Source organism: Leucopleurus acutus (assembly GCF_964270905.1).
Source record: "Leucopleurus acutus genome assembly, chromosome: 3".
In the NCBI taxonomy this organism is placed as follows: Eukaryota; Metazoa; Chordata; class Mammalia; order Artiodactyla; family Delphinidae; genus Leucopleurus; species Leucopleurus acutus.
Genome location: NC_139145.1, coordinates 56,525,444 through 56,539,590, shown reverse-complemented (window position 1 = coordinate 56,539,590; position 14,147 = coordinate 56,525,444). Strand labels below are relative to the sequence as shown.

The window sequence follows — 14,147 nt, the reverse complement described above, 5'->3', positions numbered from 1 at the left end:
CGGTGTTCCAGGAAAAGGCTCTATGATTAAGCAAAGAGACTGTGAGGGTGCTTAGGAGGAAATGGGGCTTGGTTTTTGTTTTAATCCCAAATGGTTACAATTAAAAGATGCCCTGGTGTTTAAGAGAAGGAGGCTTGAGCACTCTCCTGCGTGGACCTCTCAGCTGAGATGTTACTCCTGAAAGAAGCAGCCCCATCCGTGGAATTCAAATCACCCCACCCACCCTTTCCCACTTGGCAGTCACCTTCACACTGCTTTTTAAATTTTCTTCGTAGCTCTTAATACCATCTAAAGTGATGTGTTGTTTACTTGTTTGTCTGTTAACACACACACACAAGAATAGTGTTTCCTAAACAATTTTTATCACTAAGATGATCAAAATACTATCAGAAAAAAATATTTGGGGCAGGTACCTCTCATACGTGTCTGTTGTTTTTATTTACCTATTTATAAAGTATTTACCTATCCTACTCATTGTTTTATACACATCAGAAAGCATCTATAAAATACAGATCTTATAAGCATCAGATGAGGAATGCAAATGGATGTTTTGATATTTTCCCTCCACCCAGCCTGTGCTCATACCCTGCCTTGAAGTTCACTGTGAGTGAACATAAGCTGCTTGAGAGCAGAAGCCTCTCTCCACCTGTTTTCTGCTGTGTTCCAGGTGCCTGCAAAGCACCTGCTGTGTAGTTAAGTGTGCAGGAAATATTTGTTTAGTAAATATTTAGCATTGAGTAACAAACAAGATTAAGGCACAGTTCACTCTGCCAGGCTTTGAAGAGCTGAGGTTTTATTGCATCTGTGCAGGGCAAGGGGATAAAAACCCTGGGTTTTAGGGTCAGAATGCCTTCCTAATACAAGATGTGCTGAATAAGGGATTTACTGTAATGATTCAAATCCTTCACCAAAGAGGTAATTACAACTTCCTTGATAAGAGCAGAGCTCAGGCAGACCGACAGGTGGTTTCTAGTTTCCCTTGTAACAGATGGCACAAATGGACCAGCTTGAGGCTTTTGGAGGAAATTTGCTCATAAACAGCCTTAAATATATTATTTTTTATGTCTTCCAATGCATGCTTTCTAAATAAAGTGAAAAGGCTGCAGTAGATTGAGGGCAAGAGCGTATATAATGAAGGGTACTGCGACGAGCAGGCTGCTTCCGGTTTGCCTGGGAGGCAGGAGTAGTGAGCCTGGAAGTGGGGGCGGGGGGCGGTCTGTGCCCCGTGGAGGCTCGCTGTGCTGAGCAGGTGCTGGAGTGCCCGCTGTGGTGAACCTTCCCTTCCAGGCACCCTCAAAGGCTTTTTCCCTAGCACCGTGAACTCTATATTGCTTTCTCCTGTGAGTTGAAAAGTTTTTCTTTGTTAGTTTGGTTTTTGGTTGTTTTTTTTTTTTTTAAAGGAAAATCTCAGTTGGTTTCATCTTGAGACTTTTTTTTTAAACACCAGGCAGATAGCACAGTGGCTAAGAGTTAGGACTAGTTTCAAATCCCAGCTCATCCACTAATTAGATGATTGACTTTAAGCAAAGATCCTTAAACTTTATGAGCTTCTGTTTTGTCATCTGAAAAATGAGAATAATAGTACCTATTCCTGAGGTTGTTTGGAAAAATTAAATAAGGTAATGCCTCCCAAAGCTTGGCAGAATGACTGGTACCTACCGAGTATTCAATAAAAGTTAGTACCCAGTGTTTGTTACCATCTTCATTTCACCTGCCTTTTGAAAGCTGTTGGCCCACTGTAAACATCTGCAGGTGAAATAAGCCAGACAAAAAAGATCATACATTGTATGACTCCATTATGGTGAAATGTTGGAAAAGGCAAATCTCTAGAGATAGAAAGTAGATCAGTGGTTGCCCGTGGCTGGTTACAGGAGCAGGGCTTGGCTGCAAATGGCAGGAGCGACGTTTTGGGGCTGCTAGAAGCATTATAACACTGGATTATGGGTGATGATTACACAACTCTCTCAATGTTGTACACTTAAAATAGGGAGTCAACTTCATAGCATTATCCCTTAATAAAGCTATGTTTAAAAATCCTGCTCTCACAGGAATGCAAAACACAGTAAGTAAACGTTGACATGATGATGATGATAGTATAGACAAATGATATCAAAGTTAAGAGGGGAAAAATATTTATTAAATGACTGTCAACACCTTGCCTGAAATGGACATACACATTTTTTATTAAATAATTTCCCTCTTTGGGGTAATTAAATAGATCTTGGGAAAATAGATGCTATGTTTCTGCAAGCGGAAATAAAAAGATTGGTAACTGAGAACAGAAATGTCCAAAATGTGAGCCCTGTGGCACTGAGGTACTGGAAAGTTTTAAATGGTGCCTGGGTGAATTTTTCTTCTTCATTTTAATAATAGTGAGGTTTTATTATTTAGAATGGACTAACGTAGATGCTTCTGTTTTATTAAGAAGATCAATTTAGAGAAAAACATTAAAATGTTATATATTAATATTATATACTATATGTTATAGTATCTGTTGTTATATTAAAACACATACAATGGTAAGAAGATTGGAGGCCGAGGCCCAGATGACTGAGTTTGGGCAACACTATGCAGTAGTCAGAAGGGACTGCTGACTGCTCACACGAGTGAACAGACTGAGACACAGGAGTCCATCAAACCCTAGACCAGCGTGCCCCTCTCCCGCCCCACCAGGACCGCAATGTCCGAAATGCCCCTTCTGTCGTACTTGTTCGGCATAACCACCCTAGACAAGCAAACAAGTGGCTGTACTACAGCTGTCATGGCAACGCTGGAGTGAGAGCTCTTCTGTTTTATGATGTCAGATAATTCTGATTCAGAAATGTCTGGCTTCCGCGGCTTACCCTGTGCCTCTGGTGGATCCATAAACCTTTACTAATTACTTCGATCCTGTGGAGTTCTTTTGTTTCTTGGGGTTTTTTTTTTGTTTGTTTTTTCAGTGTAGCCTTTAGATATTGTCAATTCCAAAGAAACTGACTAAGCGTTCCCAGTGTGCAAGAGCTGCAAGAGGATTAGGAGAACTACAATGCAAGGTAGGGTCAAGACTGGAAGAGAAATAGAGTCCTCGAGGATTCAGGGGAGAAAGACCTCACTTTGTTGCAGTATCAGAGAAGCCTCAGGTGGGAGTTCACATTTAGATGGGCTTTGAGTGGTGGCTGGGTAGTAGTTCGTGGCAAGGGAAGAGACGTTCCAGGGGAGAAAAACATCACCAGCAAGAACATTGCAATGAAAGGCTTACAGCATGCTCATGGCTCGTGTAAACCAGTTTGACTACAAGAGGGGTTGGAAAACGATGGCCCGTGGTCCAAATCCAGCCTGTCACCTTGGTTTTGTTTGTTTGTTTGTTTTTATTTTTACTTTACAGCTCATAAAATAAGAATGGTTTTTACATTGTTGAACTGTTACATTTTAAATGTTTATGTAAGTAGCTATGTAATGTATGTAACCCTTAATTTTTGCCTGTTGTTCCACAGTCTAAAATATTTACCAAATGGCCCTTAAGAAAGTTTGCTGACTTGGAGGCAAGTAATGACTGCAAAGAAGAGCATTGAGGACGTCTTGTGAAAGACCTTCAAATGACAGAAACCCAAGTAGCTTAGGGAAAAAGTGGAAGTTATAAGCTTACAATTTTGGGAAATCTCAGGGCAAATCTAACCTCGAGCACAATTGAATCCAGGAGCCCAAATTATTATGTTGCTTGGCTCTTCTTCCCTCTTTTAAAAACCAAAACAAAACAAAACTTCATTTGCAGACAGATGTTTGCCATGTTATAGGAAAAAAGGATCTCTGGTTACTCTCAGCCAGTACATTTAGATTTTGCATCCATTAAGAAGAGCATTCATACATTAGACCCCATGGATGAACTGTGATCAGTTACCTGTCCATCACTGACCCACTGTGGCCAGGAGGAAGGGGGGTCCTCTCACTGGCCGGCCTGGATCACATGCCTGCCAATACGGTGACATCGGTGGGACACTGGACCCACCTGTATTGCTTGGGGTCTCGAAGAACTTCTCCAAATGAACCAGAAGAACGGGAGTTGGAAAACCGGTGGGCACGAGTAAATTGTAACTACATATCCCACTCGACTAGGGCAAGCAGTTTATTCTACGTGCAGTAGGTATTGGTGAGCTTATGAGTGGGAAAATGCTCTTTGTTGAACAACATTCAACAAGTAGTTATTAAGCTGTGTGCTTAGGAGGTTCATGTAGTTATGATGTGCAGTAGGATGGATTCAAGTGGTAAAAGGTAAAGAAGCCAGGCTAGCGATTCTTAGAGTAGTCAAGGTAGGAAGACCTTGGTCTTCACCCTAGAAACAATAGGGAATCATTGAGTGAGTATTTTATGCAAAGACATGACATGATCAGATTTGCATTTTGAAATCATCAGCACGAATGGTTCTTTTAGGTTAAGCACTCTGTATTGAAAACTCTTGTTGACATTGTAAATTGGCTTAGTCACTCATCGATTGTTCCTAGTAAATTCGGATCTACCTCAGATCTGAAAAAAATAGAAATTTTAATTTTGTGAGATTAGAATTAATGGTACTTTGCTGTGTCTGTTTTCATTGAATTCTTAGTGGGTGTTTGGCTTTGGAGTACAAGAACTAGAGAATATATAAATCATTTTCCTTCAGTTTGTTTTTGTTCACAGATGTTAAAACTCTTTTTTTCCACTGGAAAGGGTGACTTTGCTGGAAAATCATTTAAAGTTTTTTTTCCAGTCCAGTCAATAAGCTCCCCAGAACCAAGTGAACAAGGGGTGAAAATCACCGTGAAGCCCAGTGAGATTGCATTTCTGGGCTGCAGCCTGAGCCAGCCATTGTGGAGGGCAAGCATGGTGGTAGGGAGAAAGCGGGGTTTGGGTATGGTCACACCGAAGGAGCAAGGCCAGGGATAGATGATACAAATGGAGTGGGGAAGACATTTGAGGAGGTTAAAATCGGATCAGAAACAATTTTCCACATGTTTAGACTAAAGAATAAACACTAGAATTTGAGAGAAGCCAGCTATTTGCTTGCAGGGAGAAAAGTCCAATGGCCTTAGCATCAAAGTTCATGTCTCCTTATCTCTTTGCCTCATACGCCTTTCATGGTATCCGGACCAAGCTTTGTGTGTTGTAGGAGTTTAATTTAATTGTCCTGGATATTATCTTTAGCAGAAGTGCTTTTTCTATTGCTGAGAGTAGTGAACATAGTGAAATATTTTAGGCTCCTTTTTCAAGGAATCCTCTTTCCCTAGGGTTACTGGTAGGGCACCCAAGTATCTTGGGCCATCACTTCTAATTTTAGATATTCCTTTGTTTTCATCAGTGGACATTTAGAGTCTTATTAAATCCTTTTCCCTCCTTTTCCTCTCCCTAGTCCAAACAGGAAGTACTCCCTGAAAGCAGACCGTATAGAAAGGGATGCCAGATGGCCAAGGACTTTCAGCCAGTGTTGTTAACTTGTCCGCAGACTCAGAATGCGACATCAGAGATGTCCTTCCTCGACTTCCCCATGCGCGGGGGGAAAGGAAAACACCACTGATTTACTGTAATAACTTTACCAATAAAAAAGGCTCTAGAGGAGTCAACATAATTCCTCAGTGAGGACAGAAGGATGGGAAATTTAGTTCTTGCATATGGAAGGCACTCAGTAAATAGTTGTTGATTGTATTTGACTGAAAAAGAAGAAAAACAGTAAAAACAGTTGGGAACTGCCGACTGTGTCGTGCAACCTAAACCACGGATTGGTGCAACAATGACGGAATTGTCATTTTGCCCCTATTAAAACATCCTTCCTTTAGAGAATAAAAGTAGCCATTTGTATGATTAGGGAGAGTATTTCTTCTATTAACATGTATTAATTGTTTTGGTTTTAAATGTAACATATTAATTGTAGAAAATATGGAAAATATTTTAAAAGCACAAAGAATAAAGATTACATTTACTCTCATCACCCAGAGAATGCTGTTAATACACTGATACACTTACTGTCCCTAAGTGTTTTAAGGTAGGTCTGCACGTATTTTTTATTATATAGAAAAGTACGTGAGATGTATTATACAACTTCACAAATTACTGTTTAGCAACTGCCCCCCAGGTCAAAAATACAACCTTGCCAGGACCCCAGAAGCACCCACATCTCTCACTTTCTCTTCCCCTATCACAGTCCTCTCCTTCCCCATAGGGGTAACCACTAATCTGATATTTACAGTACTCAATTCCTTGTTTTTATTTATATTTTTAGCTCTTCGATACAGGTTCTTGTTATTTGCAGTAGTAACGGTCCATGAAGTAACCACAGACACTGAATTAGTGAATATCGTACCATTGCTCCTACAGAAAATACGGGGTTAGGTTCCTACAAGCCTCTGGTTACAACTTTTTTGTCAACCCATCAGTACATAACCTTGTTTTACATGGGTTTCTATTTAAAGACGCCTTACTTAATATTACTATTGATTCATTAACATTAACATTAAACTCAGGACGAACAGCGCTGTAAGTCATGCACATGTTTTCTCTGTAAGGCATGTCACAGCCTTCTTGCACATAGGGACACTACAGAGCTGGAACAGAAGGCAGAGCGTCCCTTTGCTTGACCTCAGCTGGGAATGTGCATGTTGGGTGACTCAGGGTGACTTAAGTTTTTCATCGCTCTGTGTGTGTCCGCAAATGACTATGAAGGCACCTTGAGTATTGATTCTGGACTTACAAATAAATTTAACAAATAGGTGAATTCACAACTGCAGAATCTGCAAATAATGATTGACTTGGTGCACCCCTAAAATGAATATTTTGCTTTATTATTTTGAGTCTGACTTCTTTTGCTCAACAGTTTTAAAAGTCATTCGTGTAGCTGTAGTTCATTTATTTATTTTCATTGTAGCAGAATGCATCATTGCATTAATATACTAAAATTATTTCTCCATTCTACTTGTGCTCAACTTCTAGCTTGTTTCCAGTTTTTGTTTTTACAGATAAATTGCTCTACACATTCTCATATATGTCTTCTCATATATACACACTGTGCTCTAGGGCAGTGGTCCCCAACCTTTTTGGCACCAGGGACCAGTTTTACGGAAGACAGCTTTTCCACGGACTGGGGGGTGGGGGCAGGGGGACGGTTCAGGTGTTCATGTGAGCAACAGGGAGCAATGGGGAGTGGCGGATGAAGCTTCACTCTCACCCGTCCGCCACTCACCCCCTGCTGTGAGGCCCGGTTCCTAACAGGCCGCGTGCAGTCCCGGTTTGGGGACCCCCGCTTTAGGGTATACATCTGGGAATGAACTGCGAGGTCATGGAGAATGATAGCTTCATTTCTGCTAGATAAGGCCAAAGTGTTTTCCAGAGTGGGTGGAGGAGTTTGCACCCCTCCTCCAGCAAAGTATAAGAATTGCAGTTGTTCCATGTTTTGTAAACACTTGGTATTTTCAGCATTTTGATATTAGCTATATCTTAGTCGTTCTGGTAGGTAAGCAGGATCATCTCACTGTGGTTTTAATCTACGCTTCCTGCATTACAGAAGGCGTGAGCCCCCTTCTTTTGCATTTTCTCTTCTAAGTCCCTGCTCACGTTTCTTGCCCATTTCCCACTTGGTTGTCTACCTTTTTCTTACTGATCAGTAGGAGTTCTGTGTATAGTCTTGTATGTGCCCTTATGTATTTTTATGTTGTAGGCTGTCTTTTTACTCTCTTTTAAGGTTGTCTTTTGATACATAAAATTTCTTATTTTAATGTAGTCGTGTATATCAGTATTTTCCTTTATGCTTAGTGCTTTTTATGCCTTGTTGGATAAATCCCAACCCCAAGTTCTCAGAGGCATTCCCTCATTTATTGTTTGCCTTTGGCAATTAGACCTGCAATACACCAGGAAATCATTTGTTAGGTATGATATGAGGTAGAGGTTGTGTCACTTTTTCCATATAGATATCCAGTTATCCTAGTGCCATTTATAGAAGAGTGCTTTCCACTATTATTATAAAATAATATAGGCTCATGATTTAAAAACTCAAACAGTATAAACCAATGTAAAATATAAAGTGAATGTCCAGTCTGTGCCTGTGTACCCAGTCCCCATTCTCAATCCCCTGAGGCAGTTACAGTTTCTTGCTTGTAAATTTTAAGATTAGTTTAAACACACCCAGCATTAGAATGGTGACTTCAGAGCAAACCTAAGTTATGCCTCAGGATAGTAGAGGATTGAACCTAGTGGCACTGTTGCTTTTCTGTTTCAGTTACAGTGAATACATTTGTTTTTGCAATATCTTCACTATACAGAGAATGACAGTTGTACTGCACTCGGTATAGTAAGGAGATGCTGGGATTTCTCGGCAACCGTTCCAATCTTTTGAAGTAGCAAATGTCACCTTATAGACCCTTCGAAGTGCTCCCCAAACGCTTCCGCGTTTCCTTAAAAATAACTTCATAAATTGTGAGGTTATTTAGTTGAAAGAAAGTAAATACATTTTATTTTAAGAACCAGTTCTGATGTAGCTGAAATGTGATTTTGAAGAAGATTGAGGGGCTATCCTCAGGTTTAATTACGAGGAAAGAATACTCCCCTCGATTAGTATTGTGCAGCGCAGAGCACAATAGAGGCATCTGTTCCATTTACCCTGCTGGTCCTTTCTTTCCCTTGAGGGTTTTTCCCCTGCAGTGAGCAGTTGAACTGAGACCATTGTCCAGGCATCTTTACTTCCGATCCAGAGTTGTTTCCTCTACCTTGTACTTCTTTGTTATTCTGCATGAGAGGGTTCGATTTATTGACTTGGAGGAACCTTAAGGATAACAGATTCTCTATTCTAAGATTTCGGATTGTATTTAATCGCAGAATTATATGCCTTTTCCAACATACCCCATCTGAGTTTGAAACTTATTTGGAACTTAAACTTCAGAAATGTTTTTGAAAAGCTGGAAAAACAGAACCACTGCCCTGTAGACTTGTCAAGCTATTTTAAAAGCAAATTATTTAAAAACTATTTTCAAAGCAATTGCATATAATTGCTTAGGCCTTAAGGGGATTTCACCAGCTAGTCTCATTAAAATAAGAATCAGGACTCTGTTATTATCTGAATAAAAATGTGTATTAAATTGTATTAGATGTGGGGAAAGAATCTGTAAATACTGTGCATACTTGTAAGAGTCAGAAAAGAATACAGAGCAGTGCAACTTGGGGGCATGTGGACTTTTCCTCTTGTAAAGTCGTGAAGCACATACTGAAAATTCAGGACATAGATAGGATTTCTGTGTTGTAAAAGCTTCAGTGGACACGTAAAGAATACGTTCAAATTTTCAACAAGTAGAAATTGGTTTTTGTGTCATTTACTCTGATTCACCACTCTCCAGCTTACCAGGACTCCTTTTGACCCTGTTTTCCCAACCAGAGTTTGATCTTCCCTCTCTTTTTGTGGCGCTTTAACTCAAGACATAAAGGGATATTTTCCAAGGAAGAAGAAGTCACTAATTCAGGACTAGATAAGATGGGACTTTACAGGTTTTCATGGAATTTTCTATCCTCTCTCATTATAGGGGGAAAGAAAAAAAATACAGGCAGTCCCCCTTGAACTTAATAGCACCATCCCCGTTCTAGGCGTAATGGGGAAAGGAGACTGAGGGAGTGAGCATTCAGGTCAAGCCTGAGATCCGTGACCGGGAACCCAGCCCGTAGGTCTCAGACCACTGCCTGGCAGAGAGACGTCGATGCCAGTTTTGTGACCTCTCCACACTGCGCAGCTGGCGAGACACTCTTTGGCTCCCCATGTGTACCTCGTCCCTCCTACCTAGCCCTGTCTTTGAGAGTCCTAGACTAAGCCAGCCACCCACCACTCCCTGTTTCTCTTGGATCAGCCACGCCACATGGCCAGGGGTTCAGCACCCCCACAGGCTGCGGTTGTCTGTCTCTCTAACCATCTGCCTGTCTCCTTCCCCACACTACCTTCTTGGCAGAATGCCCTTTAGAAAATTAAACATTGCTTGCAGATGGAAACGACACGGGAGAGGAGTTGTATTTGTTTTTACCATTGGAAATGCTAGGAAAGAGAAGAGTCCAAGGTAACCTTTGTGGACTGGGGAAAAAAGTCCAGCGGATTTTTTTAACTGCTCATTCTCTGTGCTGGTGGGGCCGTGGTGAGAGGGAAGGGGCAGCCCCCATACGCTGTTGGTGGGAATGCAATTCAGTCGAACCTTTCTGCAAGGCCATTTGCTAGGATGTATCAGGACCCTTAAAAAAGGCTCCTAGCCTTTGACTCACTAATTTGACTTCCAGGAATTTATGCTAAGGAAACAATTGGAGACACAGGCAGTGATCCTCTACGAGAATGTGAGTTGCAGTACTATGGCGGAAGAGGGATAATCTGAATGTACACAATAAGAAAAGGGGTACATAAATCAGGGTATACCATACAGTGACTATCCTGTAGGTCTGAGAATACTGTGGGGTTTGTAGAGAGGTCTTCAGGGGGTCATCTGCCAAGATTGTACTTTAAAGATTATTTTCTCTGAACTAATGTCAGTTGTTTGTTATTTTTAGCCTCATTAGTGGGAAAAGAGTTTTATGGTTTTTAAAATATATCAAAGGCTACTTAATGACATCAGAAAATACTTAAGTGAAAAAAATACGCTACTATGTATGTAGTATTATCTGCAGCACCACCCCACCCAAGACAAGTGAAGAAATTTGGCAAGCTGTTAACAGTGATTATCAGCGGTATACATCATGTGTGATTTTACTGCTTTTCTTGTGCTATCTCCCAGTTTCCTACACAGCCGTCTGTAATTTTGCATATCAGAATTAAAGATTAATGGTCTGCCGACTGCTTATCTTATACCAGCTCAGGTTTTTCACTCCCATGCGGTGGAGCCATGAGAGGGTCTGCCACATCCGTGATCAGATGGGGAGCCTGCTGGGACAGCCCTGTCCACGGCCTGGTAGTCATGCCCTGGCTGGTACTCCAGATGCCCCATCAGTCAAGTGAGTCACCACAGAAGGGTGTCAAGCTGACGATATTGCCACACACTGTACTTGCACACTCAGCCACATCCCAGCATGCTGCCAGGCCTTTGAGCCTTATCTTCCCAAACCATTATTTCTTCCCTGTCCAGTGACTGTCAAAGGGACTGACTGGGGCTGTGTGACTCCTTTTGAGGACACCGTGGACTAGCAAACTAAAGCCGATGCAAGCCTTCCACTTGAACCCAAACCAGGCCAACAAGTGTTCCTTGAAGTTTAAGCTGCTGTTGCTGTAGTTGGGCCCTGATGTGGGGGGCCTGGCAGGACCCCAGGAATATTTAGGGTGAAAAATGTGCTAGGGCATTCAGCTGGACTCTGAGGTTGTAGAGAAGCCTTCGGGGATCATCTGCTAAGATTGTAGTTATAAAATTATTTTCTCCTATCCTAACACCAATCATTTGTTATCCTTGTCCTCATTAATGGGAAGAGACTTTGAGAATTCGATATTGGAGGTTTCAGAGTCAATACCGAAGCTGGCCATTTTTAGTTTGTTTTGTCTTGGATTTTTTTTTTTTTTTTTTTTTTTTTTTTTCGGTACGTGGGCCTCTCACTATCGCGGCCTCTCCCGTTGTGGAGCACAGGCTCTGGACGCACAGGCTCAGCGGCCATGGCTCATGGGCCCAGCTGCTCCGCGGCACGTGGGATCTTCCCGGACCGGGGCACGAACCCGTGTCCCCTGCATCGGCAGGCGGACTCTCAACCACTGCGCCACCAGGGAAGCCCATGTCTTGGATTTTTTTAGGAGTGCTGTTGTCACTTTAAGTAACCTATAGCCAGACACTTCTGTGGTCAGAGTATAAGATTATACAAATAGTCTTGGGCCATTATCGTCATCCCTGTGCATCTTATTTTCCACCTGTGTGTTCTCTAAGTTGCATCAAAACTGATACATAATGTGCTCTCTGTTTCTTTGAGGAACATTTATATGTTTACAGTCATTCTTTTGCTACAGGCATCAGTCATTGTGGTGTATAACTGTTCAGTAGTATTGTTGACGTTGAGTTTTGTGGATGTGCCTCTGGAGCACAAATTAACAAAGTATAATTCCAATCCGTAGTTTAAAAAATCATTGAAGTACTGTGGAGTATGCATTTTACTGTTACACTGAAGCATAGTGGTAATAAGTTTTAGATTGTGGTTATTTTATGGCAAATAAATGTTATTGCTATGACCAAAACACAAGCAAACAAATGAAATTCTATTAGTTCTTAAAATTCACAGTTAATACTATGGCAATGGACATGGAGATTGAAGAGTAACTTCTTATAATCGTTATGAACGTCCTGCATTCCAACCGCACCCCCAGATCATTTCAGCCATGTACTAAGTGGCCAAGAACCACTTAGATATCCAGGGATGTGAAAAAACATTCAGAACCCACATTGTGTTCATAGAATATGTTTCCAACTATGCCTTTAGCCAAAGGCATGATTCTTGGTACACTTGAGGTAGGAAGCTGGAGGTGTTTCCTACTTAGAAAAGCCACTAAAAAGAAAACTCAAAAAAAAAAAAAAAAAAAAAGGTCTTAAGGACTTTTTAACTGTCCTGTGTTGGCCACTGACCAAAGGAACAGATTAGTTCAGGCCTCTGGGCCTGGGCTGCTCTTATAAACCTCCAGATTATCCCTGGTCAGAATTTGGGTCCCCAGGCTGGGCTGCAGTTGGAATAGCCAGGCCTTGCCCACTGGGTCACCATCTAGGGGGGGCAGTTGTAGGGAGGGGACAGAAAGCGAGGCCCTTCTTACCAGCTGCAGTTGTGGATTAACCGAGGACTGACTGCCCAGTAGAAATAAGGCAGCACTTCCTTCCGGGACCCAAGACAGAATCAAGTGTGGGAGCAGGCATTAAACTAATCATAGGGTAACTGATCCCTTAGCTGATGAAGCTTACTTACTGTCTTATTTTACAGTTGTGTTTTAATCTGTCCCATCTTGTCAAATACACTGTAAGCTCATCAAGTCGGGGACCTTGGTAAATGCTGAGCTGTATACCACTTACTGTCTTGATCACACAATGTGTTCAATCAGTAGTTATTGCTGGAATAATTGAGGCGAAGAGAAAAAAGCCATACTCTTTGAATTCTGTCTCTTCTGTTATATGAATTCCATCTGCTATAGGAATCTACCACACACAAGACTGGAGGCAGAATTGGGGATTTTGTTGGAATTTACAATGTGTCGAGTCTTGCTGGGCCTGTCTGTTGCTGCATTCCCGTTTTCCCCTGCAAATGTGGTAGGCATCTAAAGGAAACTCATAAATCAGTGGTTAAGGTTTCTAGTGCTCTGGCGGGGTCTGTAAAGAAGCTTGGTACAGCCTAGAGGATCAGAGCAAGTCCTGCTACCCCAGAGGTGGTACACTGTGGTGGCAACAGCCCTGGGCTTGGAGCCAGGGCACTGGGGTCTGAACCTCGGCCCTGACGCTTACAGCCTGGATATCTTCTAGCAAGCCTCAAGTTGGCCCAAGTTCCCACATCTGTGAAATGGGAATTATAATAGTGCCTCTTGGCTAGATGGCTGGGTTAAATGAGATTCATTAATTTACTCAATATTTATTGGAATCCTACTGGGCACTATTTTAGGCATTGGAGATACAGCAGTAAACAAAGTAAACAAAAATCCCTGCTCATGAAATTTGTATTCTAGAAATATATGCATATAGTGACATTTAATAAATGTTTCTTTCAGTGAGTCCGAGGTTATCTGATGAACTCACACAATGGGTTTGTACTGTATATTTCCATAGGAATTTATGTTATAGCTGTAGATAATTAAGGCCATTATTGAGTCTCTCATCTGAATTGAAGATGTCTCATTCAGCAGGACATTTATGTGTTCTTGCTAAATCCCAGTATGTTTAGAAAGTCTGTTCCCCTGGAATCGGATTGCTGTCATTTTCACCTCTGTACAGTGCTTGGGCCACATAATCCAGCCACCGGCTGGGGCTCAGGGCTGCAGGTGGTGTTGTGGCTGGGTGGTTTCCGGGCTGTTTTCTCAGTCGTTGATGTTTGTTTGCACTATCTGTGGCTTAATGCAATTTTACAGAGTTACTAAGATGTTTATTTGTGTAATTTGTGGAAATAAGTCAAAGGGCTAGCGTGACTAGTTAAAATCCACAAACCATATTTTAGTGAGTAATTTCAACCTGTCCTCTCCAAAC

The 14,147-nt window shown here is 41.6% G+C and overlaps 1 protein-coding gene across 2 annotated transcripts in view; it reads left to right on the top strand.

Moving 5' to 3' along the window:
- Positions 1 to 14,147, top strand: part of ARHGAP26 (Rho GTPase activating protein 26) — a 479,016-nt gene that overhangs the window by 448,681 nt on the left and 16,188 nt on the right. The gene's annotated exons all lie outside the window — the stretch shown is intronic.